Source organism: Stegodyphus dumicola, chromosome 4 (assembly GCF_044657685.1).
Source record: "Stegodyphus dumicola isolate Sdum_Otavi_A_Nest chromosome 4, ASM4465768v1".
Lineage (NCBI taxonomy): Eukaryota > Metazoa > Arthropoda > Arachnida > Araneae > Eresidae > Stegodyphus > Stegodyphus dumicola.
In genome coordinates this window covers 176211644-176233933 of record NC_140771.1, presented here as the reverse complement: position 1 = coordinate 176233933, position 22290 = coordinate 176211644, and the positions used below count along the sequence as shown (strand labels likewise).

Below are 22290 nucleotides of genomic sequence, written 5' to 3'. Positions count from 1 at the left end.
TGTACACTTTAACACTTCGGCACTAAATTAGTGTTGCATTATGCACTACACATTATTCTTGGTGATCGTGCACATAGTTATACTATTTAAGCAATTATTACATAGTTACACTATTAAGCAATTTACACTATTTAAGCAATTAAATACCCTATTTAAGCAATTGTATACAATTTGTACTACACTAATCACTAAGGTTACTGTGGTGCAGATAAAGTTTTGATTACTTGAACACTGAATTAATGTGGCACTCTATACTTAATATATTATTGTCATTCGCTACTTTGTATATTGCACAAAAGTGAAAACACTGTTGAGCACAGTAGATATGCGAACCAAGGTGCAGTGAAGATAAATGTTAATTAAGCGGTACCGATAATCACAAATAATTAATTAATTTGAATAACTAAAGTTAGATCATTACTTTCACAAATGCCAGTTAATACATTGTGATTGATAACGTTATCAGAATGCAAGAAAAATACAGCAATTATACTTGAATACAGATAATAGGAGAACTGAGATACATAGCAAATTGGAGTAAATTTGGTAGAACCGATAAGTACAGATAATTAATTAATTTATTTAAGCGAAAACCTAATAGTCCGGTTTCTCTAGAAGTCTGTATACTATTCGTCACTTAAGGATGACCAGTAAATTTAATGTAGTTAAATAGCAGATATTTGCGGTAATTGGGAGACGAGATAATTAATTATTGCTGCTAATTAAAAAATTAAAGAACGAAAGGCCTACCTTGGCCGTTATGTTTCTTCTGTTTTCATCTGTTGCTTGCACTGCAGGTAATCCAATGTAATCCGATTGAGAAAAACACACTCACACTGCACTGTATAATATCGCAAAAATTGAAGAATTTCTTAAGTCCCGAAAATTGCTGAAGAAATTAGTAAATTCAGAAGTTATTGACGGATTTTCTCCAAATTTTGAAACTTCCACTTCCTGGGGCTTGAGTTGAAGAATGCCGTTTATTCCAGAATGCTACGCCAATTAGGGGCTTAATTAGCAGGCTGATTAGTATTACTCCAGTACCTCTTGTTTACCTTTGTAGACTGGTTTCAATTCGAGGACGACGGGGGGTAGATGACATCCGGTTGACCGTCGGAGTGGGAAAAGGTCAGAGTTCACCAAATTAAAACGTGGTAAATCATATAAAAATTAATTTCGCGACTTCTAATTATCTGACTGCTATGAAATTACCATCAAAATACTCGTGAAGATGTGGAGCGTCTAGCAGTATGAAAATCCAGGCTCATCGATGAAAGGTGACTGCTGGGCGGGCGTTCAAATACGCGTTGTAAGGCTTACTTGGGTATTCGAAGTGTAGATGAAGCAATTAATCTGTAATTAATTAAACGGTGGACCAATCTTGAAAATTTTGCATCGATGTGCTCCTTAAGATGTTGGCTATCCACTGCAGGTGATTTTAGCTAGATGCGCTGCGTATTTCCGCGAATGCTGGGGTAGAAAACGGAGCAACAAAGGAACGACCTTCACACACGCCGTCAACGGCAGTCCTGTTGTCCGGTACCCGCACCTATTTAGAACAACACAACCCTGGCGACTTCCTGAAAGGGCTGCATCGGAAATATATTAATGGAGAATATGTGGTATTGACGTGGCCAAACAAGGGCGTGTGCATATATATGCTTCAGTATACAATTAATAAAAAGTTTCATACATAGGTACATTGGTGGTATAGGTACATTGGATACATATGTATATTGGTCTAAGGGGTTAATGAGATAGGCAATAATAACAATTAACAGTGATTTGTTGTAAATAAAATATTTGATATGCAAATTTTCTTATATCCTTATTTTCCCTTTTTAACAGATAACAATATGAGTGAGCCGACGAAAAAATGTAATAAAACTATATTATATGTAATAATAATGTAATAAAACTATGTCAAATGATTCAATAAAACCTTCTAAGCTTGAGGAATATTTAATAAAAATGCATAATGACAAAAAATATAAGGATTTAACGTTTTTTCAAACAATCCAAGAAAAATATTTGAAAACACCGTCACTGCAACAACTCATGGGGACAACATCTAAACGAGATGACGATGGACTGCGGGCTTCTTGTAACATTTCTTTATTGATTGCAAAGACCGGAACACTTACACTATTGGTGAAGAACTTAATTTTACCAACTGTAAATGAGGTAATACGCACCGTGTTGCACAAACCAGCTTCCGGCATTATAAAAAAATCACTTAGTAATAATACAGTACAAAGAAAGATTGACGAAATGGCTCAGGGCGTAGAAAATTCTTTATGTGAGTACTTAAAAACCAATAGTGTACGGCTTTCCGGACTTTGCAATCAATAAAGAAATGTTACAAGAAGCACGCAGTCCATCGTCATCTCGCTTAGATGGTGTTCCCATGAGTTGTTGCAGTGAATTTCCATACAGCTTGACAAGTCCGCTTTATCGGAAAACGAAGCTTTACTTTTAGCTTATTATTATAAGGGAACAGCTCAGATCCTCCTAGACGGCACAAGCCGGCCGTATGATAAAAAAATGGGACTCGCCAGAAGCTTATGTAAGATTCGTAAAAGAAGAAACATTTTGCCAAGAATTGTTATTTGCTAAATGTTTGGAAACCGATACAAAAGCTGAAAGATTTTTCGATGTAAGAGCTATATACCCTTGACTAATATCATTTCTGTTGCTACTGAAGGAGCTCCGGCAATGGTAGGAAGATAATGAGGCTTTCTGCCATACTTGAAACAAGCTGTACCGAGTGTATTATTTTCAGTACATTATGTCATTCATCGACATCATTTAGTTGCAAAAAAAATCTTAGTGGACGTTTGCCTGGATCACTACATTATGTCATTGAAGCAGTTAATAAAATCAAAAGGAATGCCTTCAATAAGAGATTTATTTGCTCAACTTTGTTTGGAAAATGATGTTGACTATAATTGTTTACTACTTCAAACAGAAGTACGTTGGTTATCTAAAAGTGCTTGTTTAAATCGATTTTATGCGCACTTTGATTCCTGGAAAGCAGACAAGGATTTGTGACACAATTTAACTCAAAAAATGACATTAGCCTATATGACTGATTTATTTGACAAATATAGCGAAACTAATTAGAAACTACAAGGTGTCCAATTACATTTAATCAAAACTAAAAGCGTAATCCTCGCATTTGTTGCAAAATGTTTTCTGTGCAAACAAAACTTGGGAAGAGGAGAATGTTTTCTAAGTTTTCCAAATCTTTCAAAACTGTGAAGAGATGAAAATTTGCTTCGTTACTATCAACACCTAACGGCTTTTCATGCAGACCTGAACCGAAGATCTGAAGACATTCTTCACTTGGATATTCCCGACTGGATGTGGAACCCTTTTGCACGTCAACAAACTCAGATCCCAAACACAGATGATTCCATACTAATACAGTAGCAGCTTATTGATATATCCACAAATGAGGAACTTAAGCCAATGTTTGAACAAGGAGATCATAAATTCTGGTTACAAAAATAGATCCCAATTTTATATCCTGGATTATGGATTATTCTACAGAAGTTGTTGACTACTTTCACGTCTTCTTATTTGGTAGAACGTGGATTCAATGCCGTTATGAACCTCATCACAAAATAAAGAAACCGACTAACAACTAGTGCTTGTGGGGATTTGCAGTTGCTACTCACAAATATTGACCTGGACATAAACACAATCATAACTTTCATCTAAATATTAATTTTTTTTAATTTTATTTTAAACGAAAGTTATAACTTCGATAAGTACTTCTTCAACAAAATGTTTCTTAAATTTGTAATTTTTATACTATACATTTATGTAGCTTTCTCTCTTGGGGGTCTGTGGGCAAGTTTTGACTATAAAAAGGGGTCCACGAGTTAAAAAAATTTGGGAGCCACTGGTCTAGACGCTTGTCTGCCTTACGACTCCTCATCTCTCATTCAGCGTCGAGACTTCGTTCTTACCGTCAGGACGGTACTCAGCTCCTGCTACTCTCACGAAAGTATATTTTTGCGCTGGCCTTCGCCGTCATCAATATTAAACACCTTCAACATTGCGAACTTTCGCCATCTTATTGTTCGATTTATCATTTTGCTTAGCTTAGGACTTTTCGTTCATTCTTACTCATTTTTCATCCTAAATTAACATTCGAAAAGTTCAAAAAATGTTCTACTGGGATAGGGCTATGCCAGTACGCCCGAGAAAAGGAACGATAGTTAACCGACGACGTACGTATGTATCTCGCATAACTCAAAAACGAGTAGCCCCAGAACGTGGAAATTTTATGTATGGGACTGCTATAGCATGCACTTGTGCACTTCCCTTCATGGTTGCAGTCGTTCGCACCAACCATATATAAATAAATATATGTATGTGGCGAAAAACGATGAATAAATTGATTAACGAATGGCATTTTAATGTAGACAAACGATTTTAACATTTACGAGAAGTAAAAAGTAGTTATCCGTGAAAGTTTTTTTTAACAGCAGCAGTGTTTTATGCTCCAACGTCAATCGTCCATCATCTAAAGCGGTAATTCCCCTAATTTATTGTTTTGCGCTTTCGGAGCTCGTAATAGAATGAATGACTTCGCGGCTGCTGGATTTCTTCACGGCTGCAAGCGATCGGCACTACATTTATTGGTAAATTGTGCATTTTTTGCTTGAAAGGTGATTGAATTATGTTGTTTTTATATTTAGGTTAAGGTTTTTAGGTCTTTAGCTGGCCTGTATGCAGCAAATAGTTGTAGAATTATCAAGACTTTAAAAGTTGTTTAAGTGCTGCTAAGCCTAACGAAGCCGTCATTCGTTTATATTTGAAACTCTTTAGCAGAATAGTTTTCTACACCATGAGTTTGTTTCTACACCAACGTCAGTGTATTTTTGCCGAGTGGGACCAAAAGTAAACTTTCAGTTTTGTGCACCGAAAAATCTGCCTTCTTGCCATCTGGCCGAATTGCTTGTTTCTACGTAGAAAGTGTAATTTTAATTGTAAATTTTTTTTTAACTGTTTTTAACTATATTTTTTGTTTTCTGCTTTTAAGTATTTTTGCCATGCCACGAAGTGAGAACTGAATTAACTGAATGATAAAAATATCTGTAATGACAATATAAGGTAAATGAAGTGCAGAAGAAAACAAATGTGTGTATTTTAATAGGGCGTACAATGAATTGATGGAGTGTCCACATCAGATTTTTTTTATTTATCTCATTGTGTTCATAATTTTAACGGATATTCGCATTTTTTCATTCAAAAATTTCAATGACGTAAAGAAGGTTTAGCGAGAAAATGAAGCTTCGGAATCCCGCTGCAATTTCTCTAAACTCTCTTCCGAGAATAAAAACAATTTTCAGTTCAGCATCTCGTGATACTTTACCAATAATCGAGCGGTTGAAAATGGCTGAATGATGGTAGTTCGATATGAAATAAAATTACAAAGAACAGACTGGTTGCTTGAGAATTTCTTGGGATTTACCATTTGTGGAATGTAGGTTATGTAATGTTGTATACAGGCATTCAAATGAATGAGCCACTGCCCTTTTCGCAACGTGAGTATGAGCCATTTCCCAGGCCCTTGGTGGAGAACTTTAGCCTCCACGAAGATAAACTTCTCTTACAGACAATTGTCTTGAAATTTGGTACAGTCAATAAATCTTAATCCTTCTTGTTAATATTATGAACTCAAATTTATTTAATTCATTTATTTTATGATTTTGTTTGCATGCGCAATGTTTAATTATTTTTTCTATAATTCATTTGGCAACATTTAACTGCAGTTTAGAAACACTGTTCTAAAGAAATTGAAATGTAATATAACCGTTTGTCAGCATTTCGCACATTGTAACAAATGTTTTCCTGGTTGTTTAATGTTAAATAAATTAAATTTTATGTAGCTCTGCATCACTGGCTTAATAATACTTTATGAGTTCTGCTGCGACGAGGCAAATAATGTGTATATGCTTGTATAATATGTTTCACGTGAAAAACGGCGCTTAGCATATGTGCCGTTCTCTAGCTACGCCATTATTTGTTGGTGTGTCCATTCCAATCTATAATCTTGAGACTAGGATATGAAAATGATGTTTCCAAAACTCTTGGAGGGGTAAGATTTGTCCCTTTGATCATCTCGAGGCACAGCTGAAACAGAACCTTTTTGTAAAATTTTTAATGTTTGAAATGATCTCATCTAAATGATGGAATAGTTGAGAGGAAGAAACTTGACCTTATTGAACTCTAATTCTTGTAGGAAGTTCGTCTTCAAGTCTTGGAGGATGAGCTAGAGTATTATCCATAAGCAACAAAACTTTGAGTTGCAAATTCTTTTCTAAAAGGTTTTTTTTCTCTGCAGAACCAAAAATCTCTTTGATCAATTCGGCGAGCACGATATGAGGGACCTGAGCTTTGCTATAGGACCTCCACGTAAAGTTTAACCGTCTATTCTGAAGTTTGTATTTCTTTAAGAGTCATAGATTCTCGAACCTATATACCAGCTAGGGCTTGACTTAAAAATACTCACTTGCATTAGCATACAATAAGAGACGATCTTTCATGGGCTTGTGATCGGGTATTGTACGCTATTCTGCTGTGATATAGGTCCTCTTTGATATTTTTTCCGAAAAAGCACCGTCACATCGCTGTTAGATGCTAGTCACTCGGAAGCCATGAAATTCTAGAACTCGGCACGAAAGCTTCAGTCGCTTTAGCGTCCGAACTCACAACCTCTCCGTGCTTCACAACACTATGGACGGGATTTCTTCTCTTAAAATATCAAACCATTTCTTGCTTGCTTTGAAGTCTTCTTTATTCTCTGCTCTCGTACCTGACAATTAACGATATTGGCGTATAATGCATTTCATAATCCATATACTGCATCTAACCTCTGATTGCTTCTTTCTTTCTTACTATTGTGCAAATCGTGAACGTTTTATAAAAAATCTTAACGATTTGCATAACTTGTTCGTGATTTCCATCTTCGCTACTGCTGTAATCATTTCTTTCTTCCTGCTGCTTTCGTTTTCAGCTCTACTTCTTATGGCCATTGTTGCAGGTACAATTAGTGAAAAACAATCACTACATTGAGACACACTAAAAAAAAAAAAGGATTTATGCTCACAAAAGGGGGTCATAGGGCTATAGTAATTATGTAATCACAATTCTGTAATATTGACACTAACAGTAAGGCACATTGACTGAGTTTATGAGACGATTAGCTACAATCCCGCAAAAAGAAAGACATTCATCCGCCCCGTTGTGATCAATTGACTCTCGATGACAAAGCATATATATGTATAACTCATGTTGCTAGACGTTGTTCGTTTATCTAGTTAAATCCATTAAAAAAAAATTTCCCGTCTTGTAAAACAAGTTACACACAATCCAAGGTTTTACTTTATGTATCTCGTCAAAGACTTTTTTCTTCATCATCATGATTACGCACAGTCGCTATGATCTTGCTGCCAAATTTCACTATCATGTTCTGTCTTTTTTTTTTTTTTTTTTTTTTTCTTCGGTGTTAAATCAATGTTCTTTCACTGGATTATCGAATTTCACCGTTGAATTAAAATGCATGTCTAATAAACTCCTTTCCATTCCTGCAAAATTTACTACTGCTAAACAATAGCTCTTTCTTCCATTACCTGTAACATTCACAATAATAATAGGATTGCTTGCCATTTCTTTCTTCACAGTTCATTGTTTCAAAAGTAGGAAATTCAGTTTTGAATTAATTTTCTCAATTTTTTGTTTGTCAGAGTTCTAATAAATTTTTTAAATAATGATTTTAAAATAATTTATCCTTTTAATTCCTTGAAAGTTTTAGCTTGGTGACAGAACATATTTTCTTATAAATAATAATTAATAAGTTAGCTTCCTCCTGATCAAGGGCTGACTATTGAATAATCGCAAGAATGTATTCGTTTTATATCGATTTTATTCTTAATTTTGCTTTGAATGCAGATGATTTATATTAACGTTGACAATAGGCTATAAATACTAATTGTGATCATATTTTTTTAAATATTGCTTTTAAATATAAAAATTGTGCTTTAGATTGCTTGGTAATTAGTGTCACCAGATAGCAAGTATTTGTCTCCAAATTATATCGCTATATAAACTTACTTAGAGAATTATCTTTATCTCTTTATTTTCAGTAATTGTATATAATACAATCAGAATATATTGCTATTCTTATTTTTCTAAATTAAATCATAAAATAAAAAAATTAACATTTTGTAGGATCTCAGAATGCATTTCAGGTTAAGAGAATAAAAAAAAAAAAATCCACTTAGAATAAATTAATTTTGAAGTTAGAGATTAAACACAGAAAATTAGAGATTTAAGTATAAAAAAAAAATAAATATTGGGTATTAAAATGATCATTTCAAATATTCTTTTACAAATTAAAGTTGTTTAAAATAAAGTTTCTTTGAATAATAAACATTTTCTTCTTTTAAAATTTACAGCATGTTCTTTCGATCAAACATTAATTTTTCGAAATGGCAACAATCTTAGATCTCGAATCTCGCTCTAGCGCATGCAAAATAATGAATAATCTTAAGAATTTATTCATTTATATAAGTTCTATTTTTCTTAATTTGACGCAGACGATTTTTATACTAAAGTAGGTGATGCTTTAGTATGAGTAATACATATGACAGAAGGAAGATTTGGAAAGGAAATAAGATATTACTTTTGAACATGAAATTCCCAGAAAAGTTATGGTCTATCATAAATGAAAGTAATTCTGATGCAATAAGATGGGGTTCTACTGGAGATACTCTGATTTTGAAATATCCGAAATTCCAAGAAGAATTCCTTAATCGAGATGATGTTTTTAAAACTAGGAATATTGCAAGCTTTGTGAGACAGTTAAATCTCTATGGATTTCGCAAAGTGAATCGTTATAATGAAGATCTTCATGAATTCAAGCATCCTTTATTCATGCTGGACCGAAGGGATTTATTGGATTTAATAAAAAGAAAGTCAGGAAACGTTTTTAGAAAACATGTTACTAAAGTTTCAAAAACCAGGAATTTCACGCCTGTAAAAAAATATCAAGTAAGTACTCATTTTAAAATTAATAAAGATATGTGTATGATATTTTTTAAATATGGGCTTTTCGATAAAATCTAAACATGGATATTTTGAAACTAATCATTGATATAGAAATATTTTCATATGCAATTTCGAACATTATACTATTTTAAGTATTTCTATACTTTAAATTAATTAACGATTAAATTGATCATAAAATTAATTAATTATACTTTTTTGATAAAACTTCGCATTTTAAATTAAAATCGAACTGCAAAGAATATTTTTATTAAAATAGCCTTGAAAATAAAACGATATCATATTAAATATTTTCTGTTCAAAAATAGTTTTTATACTTAAATACTGTTCAAATATGCGCTATGTGGAATTTAATATTTAATTTAATTTGCAAAAATATACCATTTAAAATTCATAATAAACCTTTATCAGTTAATAGGAGATGGGCTTCTTAAACAGTAAATTTAGTGTAATTTAAATACGACATCATATACAGTGTCTCACAAAAGTGATGGGACACTTGTGCTTTACAAAAGGAAACCGTAATAAAATAAATTAAAAAAACATGTAAACATTTTTTGTGGGTGTGTTTCATACTTAAATTTAGTAACAATTATTACATAACATACATTTTCTCAAAATATTAAAATACTAATTTGATAAAAATACAATTGTTTAGAACGGAGCAAAAAATGGCTCACATAAGTGATGGGACACCATTAGATACTACTACGTACTACAATAAAAATATTTTTGGGGGTTTTTATTTTTACTCAAAAGCAATTGGCAGTAATTTATAAAATCGTCTGCAGTATTTCTCTCCAGTTTGTTTTGGAATTTTGTGTTTTTTAGCTCTGTGCAGCCATGAATGCTAAACGAAAAGAAACTTTGCCTGAAGTTCGAAAATTAGTTATTAATTTGCATATTGAACGTAGAAAATCTATAAGAAAAACTGCTGAAACAGTTAACTTGAGTCATTCAACAGTTTTTAATATCATTAAACGATATAAAAAAATCATATGATTCAGGATAAAAGAAGACCTGGCCGAGCATCAAGGCTATCCGATGGAATAAAGCGAATTATCGTTCGAAATATTAAAAAAAAAATCCAAGAATGGGTGCTCCTAAAGTTGCTGCTGATTTACAAGCATTATATGGAGTAATTGTTAATCCTGAGACTATTGGAAGAGTAATTCGATTTGCTGGATATCACGGTAGAGCAGCCGGGAAAAAATTCTTCGTAAGAATAGAAAACTCAGACTGGCTTTCGCAAAATCCAACATAAATAAGAATTCTGATTACTGGAATGAAGTTATATTTGTTGATGAGAGTAAATTTAATATATTTGGTTCTCACGGTAGAATCTTGGTGTGGAGAAAACCCAGGGCAGAATTTCGTAAACAGAACTTGGTGCCAACCGTAAAACATGGTGAAGGAGGAGTTATGGTATGGGGGTGTATGTCGTCCGCAATCAAGAATTCGAAAACATACCATTTCTTCAAAACAACAATTAAAATCGGTGCCTCAAGAAGAATGGGGTAAAATCACTCCAGAAATCACAAAAAAAAAAAAAAAAAAAAAAAAAAAAAATTAGTCGAATCCATTCCAAGAAGATTAAATCATGTTTTAAAAGTAAAAGGAAATCCAACAAAATATTAAAACCTTTTAAAAAGTAAAATTTTTGGATAAATATTTGATGGAAAAGTAAGTGTCCCATCACTTATGTGAGCCATTTTTTGCTCCTTTCTAAACAATTATATTTTTATTAAATTAATATTTTAATAAAATGTATATTATGTAAAAATTGTTACTAAATTTAAGTATGAAACACACCCACAGAATTTTTTAAATGTTTTCTTAAATTATTTTACTACAGTTTCCTTTTGTAAAGCACAAGTGTCCCATCACTTTTGTGACACACTGTAGTAGTTTGAATAGGAAATTTAATTCATACGTGATATTGTTTCCATTCCACATACAGAAATTTTTATTCGTTATTTCGTTTTTCCTTTCTGCAAGGGAATTTGAAATAAGTGCGCTTTTAGAACAGGATATTTTACAAAACGTGCATTGAGCGATAATTTTATTATTTCCATGATGCTTATATTATTTTCTAAAGTAACATAATACTTTAGGTAAAAATAACACGCCGAACAAATATTAATTTAGAAATCAAACAACAGAAATCAGCGTTATATTTTCAAATTTTCACAAGATTGTTTTCGATGCTTTTACCGAACCACCATTCTCAGCTGCCAAAAAGCAAATAAACGAGATAAAATATAGTGATAAGAATGGCTGGACGGGAGTTAAGCTACTGGCGCCGTCTATTGATGAAACAAGAAAACTGAAACATAATTTCCTTAAAGGCTGGAGGTAAAGATTGAATGGAATTAGAGTCGTTAACTAAAACAGAGATATTTTTTAATATGAAAGGCTTCTAGAAAATCTTCACCAATGGAAGATGTTTGAGTAATTTTGGCTGCAGAAAATGGAAACCGTGATTTTCGGGCCAACAATGCTGGGCAACAGAGGATTTCTGTGTTTCCTTTTTCGTAATATATGCCTCATGTTATTTAACGCCAAATTTTAAGGCTTTGATAGTTTGACCAATGTAAAATAAACCACACTGGCAAGGAATCCTGTAAATATCCCAGGAATTCTTATCCGGAATGGGGTTCTTAAGTATGAAACTCAGAATTCTATTGATAGGAGAATAAACGACCCGAAAATTAAATTTCTGTAAACTACGTATAATTTTATAGCTAATTGATGGAAAGAAAGGAATGACAACAGAATTCATATAATCTCCTAAAACAAGAGTGTGCCTTTTGAAGTGTTGAGGTGATATTTTATTAACTACTTGGTCAACAGTGTTGCGTTAAAAGCTCCTGTCAATAGCTACTGCTTTTAAATAATTTAGTTCTTGATCAAGAGCCAATTTGAAGGAGCAATCTTGAAGTGCACGGCAAACAAAGAAATAAAATGAAGCTAACTTTTGTTTAGTCGGATGACATGATCTGAAGTGTGGTGGAAGGCAAACCGATGAAGGTTTACGGTAAACAGTAGTACTGAAGTTGGATGTGTTACGTGTGACCAAAATGCCGAGGAACAGAAGAGAATTACGTCTCAAGTTCAAAAAATGAACTGAAAAGCAGGATCAATAGAATTCATTGTTAAAAGAACTTTATTTAAATCATCCTTATTACCTTCAAACAGGGTAAAAGTATCGTCCACGTAGCGGAACCAAACCGGGAAATTTAAAGTTTCAAATAATTTTGATTCATAATAATGCATGTAGATATCAAGATGCATATAGATATTAGGTTTAAGAGGGCTTCCCATGGCTAATCCCTCAGTTTGCTTGTAATACTTATTTTGGAAAACAAAATGCGTTTGTTTCAAACAGAGTTGTGTAAGGAAAATGAGCTCGTCAATTTCGATGCATTAGAAATGAAATTCACGAGGTCTGGTTTCTAGCCATCTTAATGCATCCTCCATTGGGACACTAGTGAATAATGATTTTACATCAGAAGAAACTAGTAAATTTCCAGGAGAAATGCTTTTAACTTTTTTTACAAACTCTATTGAATTTTCTATGGTGTAAATATTATTATCTAATAGAATTGAAAATCTAGAAACTAAATATTTAGCTAACGGGTACGAGGCAGTGCCTAAATTTGATACAATAGGTTTGAAAGGATTACCTTTTTTATGAATTTTGGGAAGAGCTTATAATCTCGCACAATTCGCAACAGATGCGATATGCGATTGTTTTAAGTTCGTCGAAAGGATTTGTGACGATCTGATTGAAATTTTTCTTTTCTGGAGAGGTCCGAACGTGAAGGGTTTTAGGGATCGGATTATATGATTCTTCGTATTCCAGCCATTCTTATCTTATCACTATACCTTATCTCGTTCATTTGCTCTTTGGCAGCTGAAGATGATGGTTCGGTAAAATCATCGAAACTAGTCCTTTGAAAATTTGCAAATATAATGCTGATTTTTGTTGTTTGACTTCTAAATTTATAATACAATATTTTTTTCTATTTATTTTGAATTTAAAGTTTCAAAAGTACAGCAAATTTTTACTGCGGCTCACATTTGTTTTCATACACTTCTATTTTTCAGCTTTATTTGTAAACTGAAGTACCTGGCGTTGCCTAGTGTTTATGCAGAGGTTTCATTTAGGAAATGGGGTAGTTTCTTTAAAATTCTCAAGTAGACAACGTGTTTCCTCTTATTTTGATTCAAGATGAATTGCGCAAAATTTTATCAAGCTGGAATAAAACGTGTCTAGAGGAAAAAATTATCTAGATTAAAAACAAACATATTTATCGCAAAGCTTGAAGGCACACAGTGTTCTTCGTTTGCCTGCCCGAAGCTTAGAAATAAACTATCCTACAGGCCGACTCTTGAGTAGTGCCACTCCTATATCCAATGTCGTCGTTCGTCTCACCACAGTAGGCGCGTCTATTTTTGCTGCAGTGTCAAGGAAAGTCGCATTAATGGTCGCCATGCTGAGAATCCATTGTGCTCTAGACGTTGCCGTGCTCTCCGTGCGGACAGCGCCCTGCCAGTACAGCTTTAATGACGCTGATTCAAATTGCGGAAAATGCAGAGATATTTGTAAGCGTGCCGCAAGGTGTCACTCAAAATACACGGCGAGCCGAAAGTCTTGTCCAGAGTTTGAAGGTAGGTGAGGAGGGATGAAAGATCTGGGATTCCCCCAGTTGTTCTCCCTCAAAGTTGGAGGAGAAGCTTTATAGTTAGCAAGACCCGGCCATACTTAATATACCTACGGAAATGCACAGCTTCCTATCTTGGTTGAACTGTACCTGTCCATGCGGACACTTGTCTTCCACGCGAGCCAGTTACCAGACCCAGAGTACGTGACGTTGTTGTACGATCTCGCAAGGCTGAGAGGACAGCGTGACTGTTCTCTTGGGCGTTAGTGGTCTAGGGCCGCTGTGATCCTGCATGGCGTTCCGTATGGCCTTCCTGTACCCATACATTCCATATTCGTCTGACAGTTATAGGATTCCGAGCAGCAGTGTCACAAAATGATAAACCGCAGTCTTGAAGGCCGCGGCAGAATTCCGACATGTGTCAGTACACGTGTTTCTTCTCATTGCACGAACCATACCATTGATCATTACACAAACAATAAACGTTTAAATGCGATTTCCAATTGAAAAATTGTGCAATCTTTCCATTTTTACCCAATGTAGATGGCGTTATTCATACTTGCTTTGTGCGCTTGCTCTTGGAAAGCTAATTTTTTGCATATCCCACCATGCAAAAATGGATTCCTTTCATGCAAATTTGACGTTTGCTGCATGTCGCCTTCTCAGTGTAGCAGTTTAAAAAGGCTAGCAGATGACCCAACCTTGATGGTAATACCCATATTACGAAGGTTATAATGTTGGGAAATTCTATTAACTCCTTTTAGCCTAGTCGCATAACTCCAAAAATTTATCTTATTCTAATTCCAAAACTTTTTTCTTCATGAAACTTCAAAAACAGTTAATCTTGTTATATTCATGAACTGGAATCTACTACTTAGATTATGAAAGTTCAGATTTCTTCAAATTCTCAGCTATAACTGCAAAGTGACCACGTATATTATTTTTGCAAATCGGCATCAAAAGCAAAAACTTTTGTACCGTCTGTACCCGTAGCAGGGATCCCATATAGCTATAATTTTCAATTTGATGAGAAGCTACTTTCTTGAACTAAAGTCTATTTTACGGTCTTAGACTCTAATGATCTTACCACTAATTCGAATGAAATAAACTTTGGTTTAGGCTTAGCCAGCCCGTGAATTTTCCAACATTCGTTTGCTTGGATAACGACGCACATACCTTCTGGCACTTCTTAAGACATTAACGTTTCATTGACTGTCGATAAAGTAGGTGTCACAATATTCACGAACTGAACACATTATCACCTTGCAAAACATACTGGTAAATTGAGAGTTTTACAATTTAAACGACGGCTTAACGTCATTCCACAGCGCTCACGCATGCCTCGATATGCGCGGTGGATATTTTGAATATCTTATGTTAACATATGTAAACATCGTTGCTCATATTTCCATTAAAGTTTCCTTTTTTTTTTCTTGCAGCGGATATAATATCATACCTTTTTTTTTTCATTTATTTCAAAAACTACAGGTCATACATTAACAGTTCTTTAGGCATTTTTATGTATTCCCCGTGAGGCATCAGTCTGTGCAGAGTTCGGACAGTCTTGATCGGACACCTTGTAAAGCAGTTAGAATGTTTTCATAAGCCTAAACTTTTTTTTTTTTAAAGACAAGCTTGTCAGTGATTTTATTTTAGTAAAAAATGATTACATGTAGTTTAAACAGAGAGTTTCATAATTAAAAATGAGATTTTAAGGACCCTGGAGTTTGGTTTTAGGGAGTGATGACTAGAAGACCGATTGGTTCGACATTTCCGATGAATACTTAATTAAGAAATGTCTAGCTAGTTGGACAAAATAAATAAATTTAAAAAGTTGTGCTTATTTTGTAAACAAATCTTAAAACTTTTATTATCATTCAAGAAGACCAGTTTCGTCATTTTCAATACAGAATGTTATATTTTAGGTCTCTGTATAGTATTAAATTTACTCCGAAGTTGGAAATTTTCTTTTTATGAGTCATAAAACTAACGTATTATTAGCTATAAAATTCAAATTAAAAGCAGTTTTAAATTAATAAGATTTTATAAGCATTAAAATATCTTTCATTAAAATTTTAGTTTTTTTTTTTTTTTTTTTTTCTTTGAGTCTAAAGGGCGTTAGCAAAGAAGGGCTATCAATTTCATTTTGGCATTTTGCGTCGAAAACTTTAAATGTACGTTTCACTTTTCAGATTGTTGCCACCAAATATTAGAGCCCATGTGTTATATTTAAAGAAATTAAATAATGAAGAATTTGCATAAATATATGTATGTTTCTCGCATTGTGATAAAACAACAGTACCTAGAGCCATCCAGTTTTGAATAACATCCGAATGATATCCTCCGCATACGAGCATCCGGAAGCCCTAATTTTGAATTTGTTTTATTATCGATTTCATATTTTGTCAGACATTAAAGAATTTTTGATTCAGAAACTCAACGATTTCAAAGCGAGCAATGACAACACTGTACGAAAAAAAAAAAAAAAAAATATCTCCAGCTCGCGAGACTGTGTATCGGAAATTCTAAACATATGCCCATTTTAAAATTACTTTGCGATATTGCTTTTGAATTGAATTTTATGGTTTAGGTGTGAAGAACATGATATTTAATAAATAAAAGTACTACACAAAACGTTAATAAAACGTTCCTTTGGGGGTAATGTAAAATCTGAAAGTTTACAGATATTTTTTTTTCTTTCTTTAAATCTGCTACTATAGTAAAATTAGTCTTTCACTGTGTCTTTTCAGGCATTTAAAGATTCAGAAAACCAATGTGATGAAGCAAATTTGAATACTGGAAAAGAAAAACAAAGGTTTACTTTAAATCCTTTACCGGAACCAAACATCATGCACTCAGGTAAAGATGTTTGGTGGAGTAATATTTCCCCTATTCCCTTGCCTTCTTATCTAACTCATCCTTACTATCATAATGATATAGCTACTCAAGGTTGGATACCCGCTGATGCCAACTTTTACAAATCTCAGAATCGAAATAATGGAAGTCCATTAAAGAAGGATATAAAAAGAGATCATACTTATTATGATAATGCTAGTATACAAGAAGACTATGCTAACACACCCAATGGGAACAGAAATATGTATTTTATGTTTATGCCTGGTTACGCACCTCCGCATAATCTTAACATGTACCCTAGTCCAGGATTTTACAGTGGAGTTCTTCCTGTCCCAGGAATGCCTTTACCTTTACTACCTAATAACAAGAATAGTGAAATGTATGGAAACGGAGTTTATAAAAATTGAGTGCAGCAGAAATAGTAATGTATTAAAGTGGCTAATGGCGCATTTGGCATTGTGCTTACTTTTGGAGCTAATTCATATGTATTACGAGAGTGAAAAAGATTACCAGATTTTAAAGTACTTTTTATTTATTGACCGTGAAAATTTATTGGAAAAAGTCGGTTAGTAATAGAATTTCTCTTCCAAAAAACGTTATGAGATTAATTTTATTTTTTGTTTTCCACTCTAAGTAAACTGTACTTCAGATTTTTATTGTGTGGATACTGAAAGAATGATAATAATCTGTAACATATGTTTAAAATTCAAATAAAAGCTTAACTAATTTTAAAAAATAGTTCTGTATGACTTTCGTGATCTGTTGAATATGCTTTTTCGAAAAATTATATTTTAATTCTGTCGAAATAGCTGAAGATTTTAACTTATATTTTTTGTAAGTAAGAAGATTGTAATAATAAATTTTGCTGAGACATTTTATTTCATTTAAATATGAAGATTCGAAAAAAACTGGGATAACGGCTCCGAAATTCTAAAACATCCACAAATAAACTATAATATAAAACCGTCGAAATTTCAAAAGGAACTGTAAATAAATAATTATGCAAAATGGAAAAAAACATTCCTTGTAAAGTAATACAAATCATTTATGCTGTTTCAGGCCTTTTATAACAAGGCAGTTGCCAAAATATTATAATCTTTCTGGAAACTATGTAAAACAGATAAGGGCAATATTCTGGATATTCTGTTGATATGTATAAGATTTCGTCAACGGCATTAGGTACATATCACAGGAGCGGATAAGATCACTGAACACTGATATTTCTGACTCACCAGCGGCCGCATGGTAAAGTTGCCTGTTGTTCGACCCGGGTTCTAATTCCAGCCTGTATTCCAGTGTTCAAACACACCGAGAGTTTCTTTGATTATAGCAGCTGCGCAGGCGAGTCTTGCCTCGAGATCCATTTCAGACACAACAGGATCTTGATACACGACACTTTTGATGGCTTCCCACAAAAAGAAATCAAGGCTCGATAAATCCGGTGAGCGTGGGGGGCCAGGGAACTAGTCCACCACGCCCAATCCATCGATGCAGGAATGATCTGTTCAAATGGCTACGAACATCCAGTCCAAAATGAGTCCACTTCTTAGTGACCCGTAATTGCACAAATTTTGATGTAGAAATGCAAACAAACTGTGGTGTGGTTGATGTCTGTCGGAGAACCGTTCTCGATAAATACGTGCAGCATTCGACCATTATCCTCAGCTGTTCTATACAAGCTTCTATTCTGCAAGCTCCCGGTTCGTATAGCGTTCCATGCTCTTCGTATGGTACCTACCGCTCGAATGAGACAATCCTCACTTTCATCTCTTATATACAGCACCCCCTGGCGGCATACCGGGACGTTTCTGGGAATGGGTTCCTATGCAATTCTTAATCCTTATGAAGTGCCATACTTTCCCCAGAAGTTTATCGCAACGTTTACGGGACACCCTGTATATATATATGTGTGTGTGTGTGTGTGTGTACCCATTCTGTTACTTGACACAGAGAGCTCAGTTTTTTTTTTTTTTTTGTCGTCTTATATGTTGGTAAATTAGGTATTTTTTTGCTATAAAAATGATTGAATTATGTTAATCTAATGTTCTGTAAAGGTTCCTATGCTTTTAGTTAATCTGCATGCAATAGATGTAGAATTATCATCAATTTAAAAGTTGTTAAAGTGGGGCTAAGTCTTTTTTTTTACCATAGCAACCATATTTGTTTACTTTTGAAATCTGAAAAGTACACTATAATTAATTCTTTCTGCACCTTCAGAGTCTTTTTGCCGAGTGGGACCAAAACAAAACTTTTAGTTTTGTGCAGCGAAAAATGTGCCTTCTTTCCTGCTGACTGAATTGCTTTTTCTGCGTAGAAACTGTAATTTTAATTGTAAACAATTTTTTTTAATAGTTTTAACTGTATTTGGTGTTTTATGTTTTTTATATTTTTCAATTTTTAATGAACATATTTAAGAATTTTTTTATATTTTTGCCTTGCCGTGAAGTGAGAACTGAATTGATTGAACGAGAAATATATCTATAATGGAATTCGAGGATATAAGTTTAAATGAAATGCATAAAAATGCGTATAATTTAATATTCCGTACAAGGAAGTCATGTTGCGTACACATCAGATTTTTTTACTCCCTTTTACGAAGTAAAGGAACTATTGTAATCGCGAAAGATTTCGGGTATCATATTTTAACGAAAATATTCATTTAGATTGCTTTTGAATCACTCGGTCAGAATAAAAAACTTTTTTCCGAAAACGGATTGTAAAACGGATTTAAAATGTGTCAGAACAGAGTTTTTTCGTGACGTCTATCCGTACGCACTTATGTATGTATCTCGCATAAATCAAAAACGAGTAGTATTAAAACGTTGAAATTTTATATATAAGACTGCTATAATACAAGTATGTACTCGTGCATCTCCCTTTTTGGTTGCAATAGGGCTCACTAAATGTGCGTATATATATATATATATATACCCGTTTAGTTATCCGGTTTGGCGAGTTCAGTTTTTTATTCTTATGTGTTGGTAAAAATGTGCTTTTTTGCTTTAAAAGTGATTGAATTATGTGGTTCTTATGTTCCGGTTAAGGTTTTAGTGCCTTAAATTAATCTGCATGCAATAGGTGTAAAATTATCAACAGTTTAAAAGTTGAGTGGACTAAGCCTAATGTGGACGCCATTTTTTACATTTGAAACTCTTAATAGAGTAGTGAATTACGTTTATTTGTGCACCGACCTGTGTCTTTTTGCCGAAGTTGGACCAAAAGTAAACTTTCAGCTTAAAACACCAAAACTTGAGTAAAAGTAATTTTTTATATTCATAAAGAAAACTTATGGCTTAATAAAAGGTAAATTAACTGCTAACAATAAAATACTTAACAGATAAATAAAAGAGTGGCCGCATTTCCCCTGCCCTGAAACTATGAAATTCCCCACTGAAATTTTATTAATTAAACACCCTTAAAATTTTATTTTCATAGTGTTTAAAAGTATTTTGATAAATAAAAGCTTTCCTTACGTACTCGAGATTTTTTTGGTATAAGAAAATTTCATTATGAAATTAGCTGAAAAATATTAAATTTAGAATTAATATTTACATTAGAATTATATTATAAATAGTTCAGTAACCTCAAATATACATTATAAAATGAATTTAAGTTAATCTGAAGCTCTTAAAATTACGTCCCCACGCAGCACGGAAATCTCTTGGAAACTCTTTATCGCGTGAAAAAATTCTAATTTTTCACATTTCAGGTTTGGCAGGTATGCTGTTTTATTCCTAACTCAGATTTTTTGTCTTATTTCTTTTCTTATAATCTTGACTGAAGGTTCTAAATTACACTACTGACAATAAAACGGAATTTAAGTTTAATTTTTACTTCCATGTACGAAGTAAAATGGAAGTATTGGAATCGCGAAAAGTTTCAGGCAGCATATTTCAACGAAAATATCCATTTTGACCGCTATCGAATGCAATTTAACGATGTTTTTGCGTGACATCTGTACTAAGGACAGAATAAAAGACTCTTTTCCTCCAAAAAATTATAAAACTGCTTTAAAATGAATTCTGAAGAGAATTTTTCGTGGCGTCTGTACGAACGTATGTACGTACGTATCTCGCATAACTAAAAAACGAGTAGCCTCAGAACGTTGAAATTTTGTGCATAGGACTGCTATAACATGTAGATGTGCACCTCGTATTTTGGTTGCAATCGGCCGCACCAAACGTATATAAATATATTTATATATACGTATATCCACTCTGTTACCCGGCTCAGTGACCTCAGTTTCTTTTTACTCTTATATGTTTGTAAATTGTACATTTTTTGCTTTAAAAATGATTGAATTATGTTGTTTTTATCTTCTGGGTAAAGTTTTATGCCTTTAGTAAATCTGTATGCAATAGTTTGACAATTATCAACAATTTCAAAGCCGTTTAAGTGCCGCTGAGGCTAATAATTTTTTTGATGGCGGCCATTGCTTGTTTACATGTGAAACAGCAGACTAGTCGATTTGTTGCCAATCTAGAGAAACTTAGCTTCGCAACAACAAAGATAACGCCTTCATTTATTATTGTGAATTAAATCATGCGTAATCCTTTCTGGAATTTTTTCGAGGAAATAAGTGTTTAAGATTTACTTCGTAATTTTTAATATATATATTTTGAGTTTTTATGCATTTTTGGCTTGTCGCGAAGTGAGAATTGAATTAATTGAATGAGAAATACTCAATCGTCTGTGAAAATCTGTTTCTTTTTTGTTTTGTTTGCTTAATTTCTTTTATACATCATTCTAGATTTATTATAGTATTTGAATAGAACATGTGGCAACGATTAGATAATTCTTTAAATGATATAAATTTTCTGCATTCTAAATTATAATATGAACGAAATATAATACTGTTAAATGAATCTAGTGCCAGAGTGTCGCTATGGTAAACAAATAGAGTGAATTTTAAAGAATGCATTTATTCTATTGTGGTTTATACGCTGTCGGCGAAGTAGATTTAATTCAATCTTATAAATGTAAATGAAATGCAAGAAAAACTGTGTGTAATTTTATATTCCGTACAAGGAAGTCATGTGGTGTACACATCAGATTTTTTTAAATATGTCTTAGTGTAATTTCCTGTATTAGCTTCATTTACAAAGAAAGGACTCTCCTCTTAATTTATTAGTTTAAGGGGTTTAAGAGATCGAATTTAATTTTTTAAAAAAAGCTAGAGTTAAAAACTTTTTTCTCATTCCTCTCATATTATTTTTAGCATCAAGATACATAAGACTGAAAAAAGGAAGGGAAAAATATTAGCTTCATAAAAGGAAATTTGTTATAAAGATAAAAGTGTCATTTCTTTACCTATTTGTAATTTATAACAACAATAAATGATATTTTGATACTTGTTATTTGAAGTATCCACCAAAGGGAAGGATTCCATTTTTTTAGCTTAAAGTCATTTTTACATACCTTATCCAAATAGCGATTGAATTGGATCGATTAGATGAAAGCAAAGTATTCTAGGACAATCTGCTTAAGGAGAGGAATGCCTTCCTGGAAGACTTCCTAAAGGGAATTGGCTCGTATCTATGTTACGCTTGAGAAAAAGCTCGAAAACTCCCGTGCGTTTATACATAATTGAAGTATTTATGTCTGAATGTCTGCTTTATCAATTAATTATTTTACTCTCTTGCAAAAGAACTTAGTTCATGTAGGAAATTTGCTAGACCCGTTTAAG

General features: G+C 33.2%; 1 protein-coding gene across 1 annotated transcript in view; it reads left to right on the top strand.

Moving 5' to 3' along the window:
- The window catches only part of LOC118201662 (uncharacterized), a 47755-nt gene extending 31125 nt beyond the window's left edge, over nucleotides 1-16630 (top strand). Inside the window, exon 2 of the mRNA XM_085814389.1 lies at nucleotides 16499-16630. The gene's annotated coding sequence lies outside the window, so the exon portion shown is untranslated. The remainder of the gene's footprint in view (nucleotides 1-16498) is intronic.
- Nucleotides 16631-22290: the final 5660 nt, after the last annotated feature.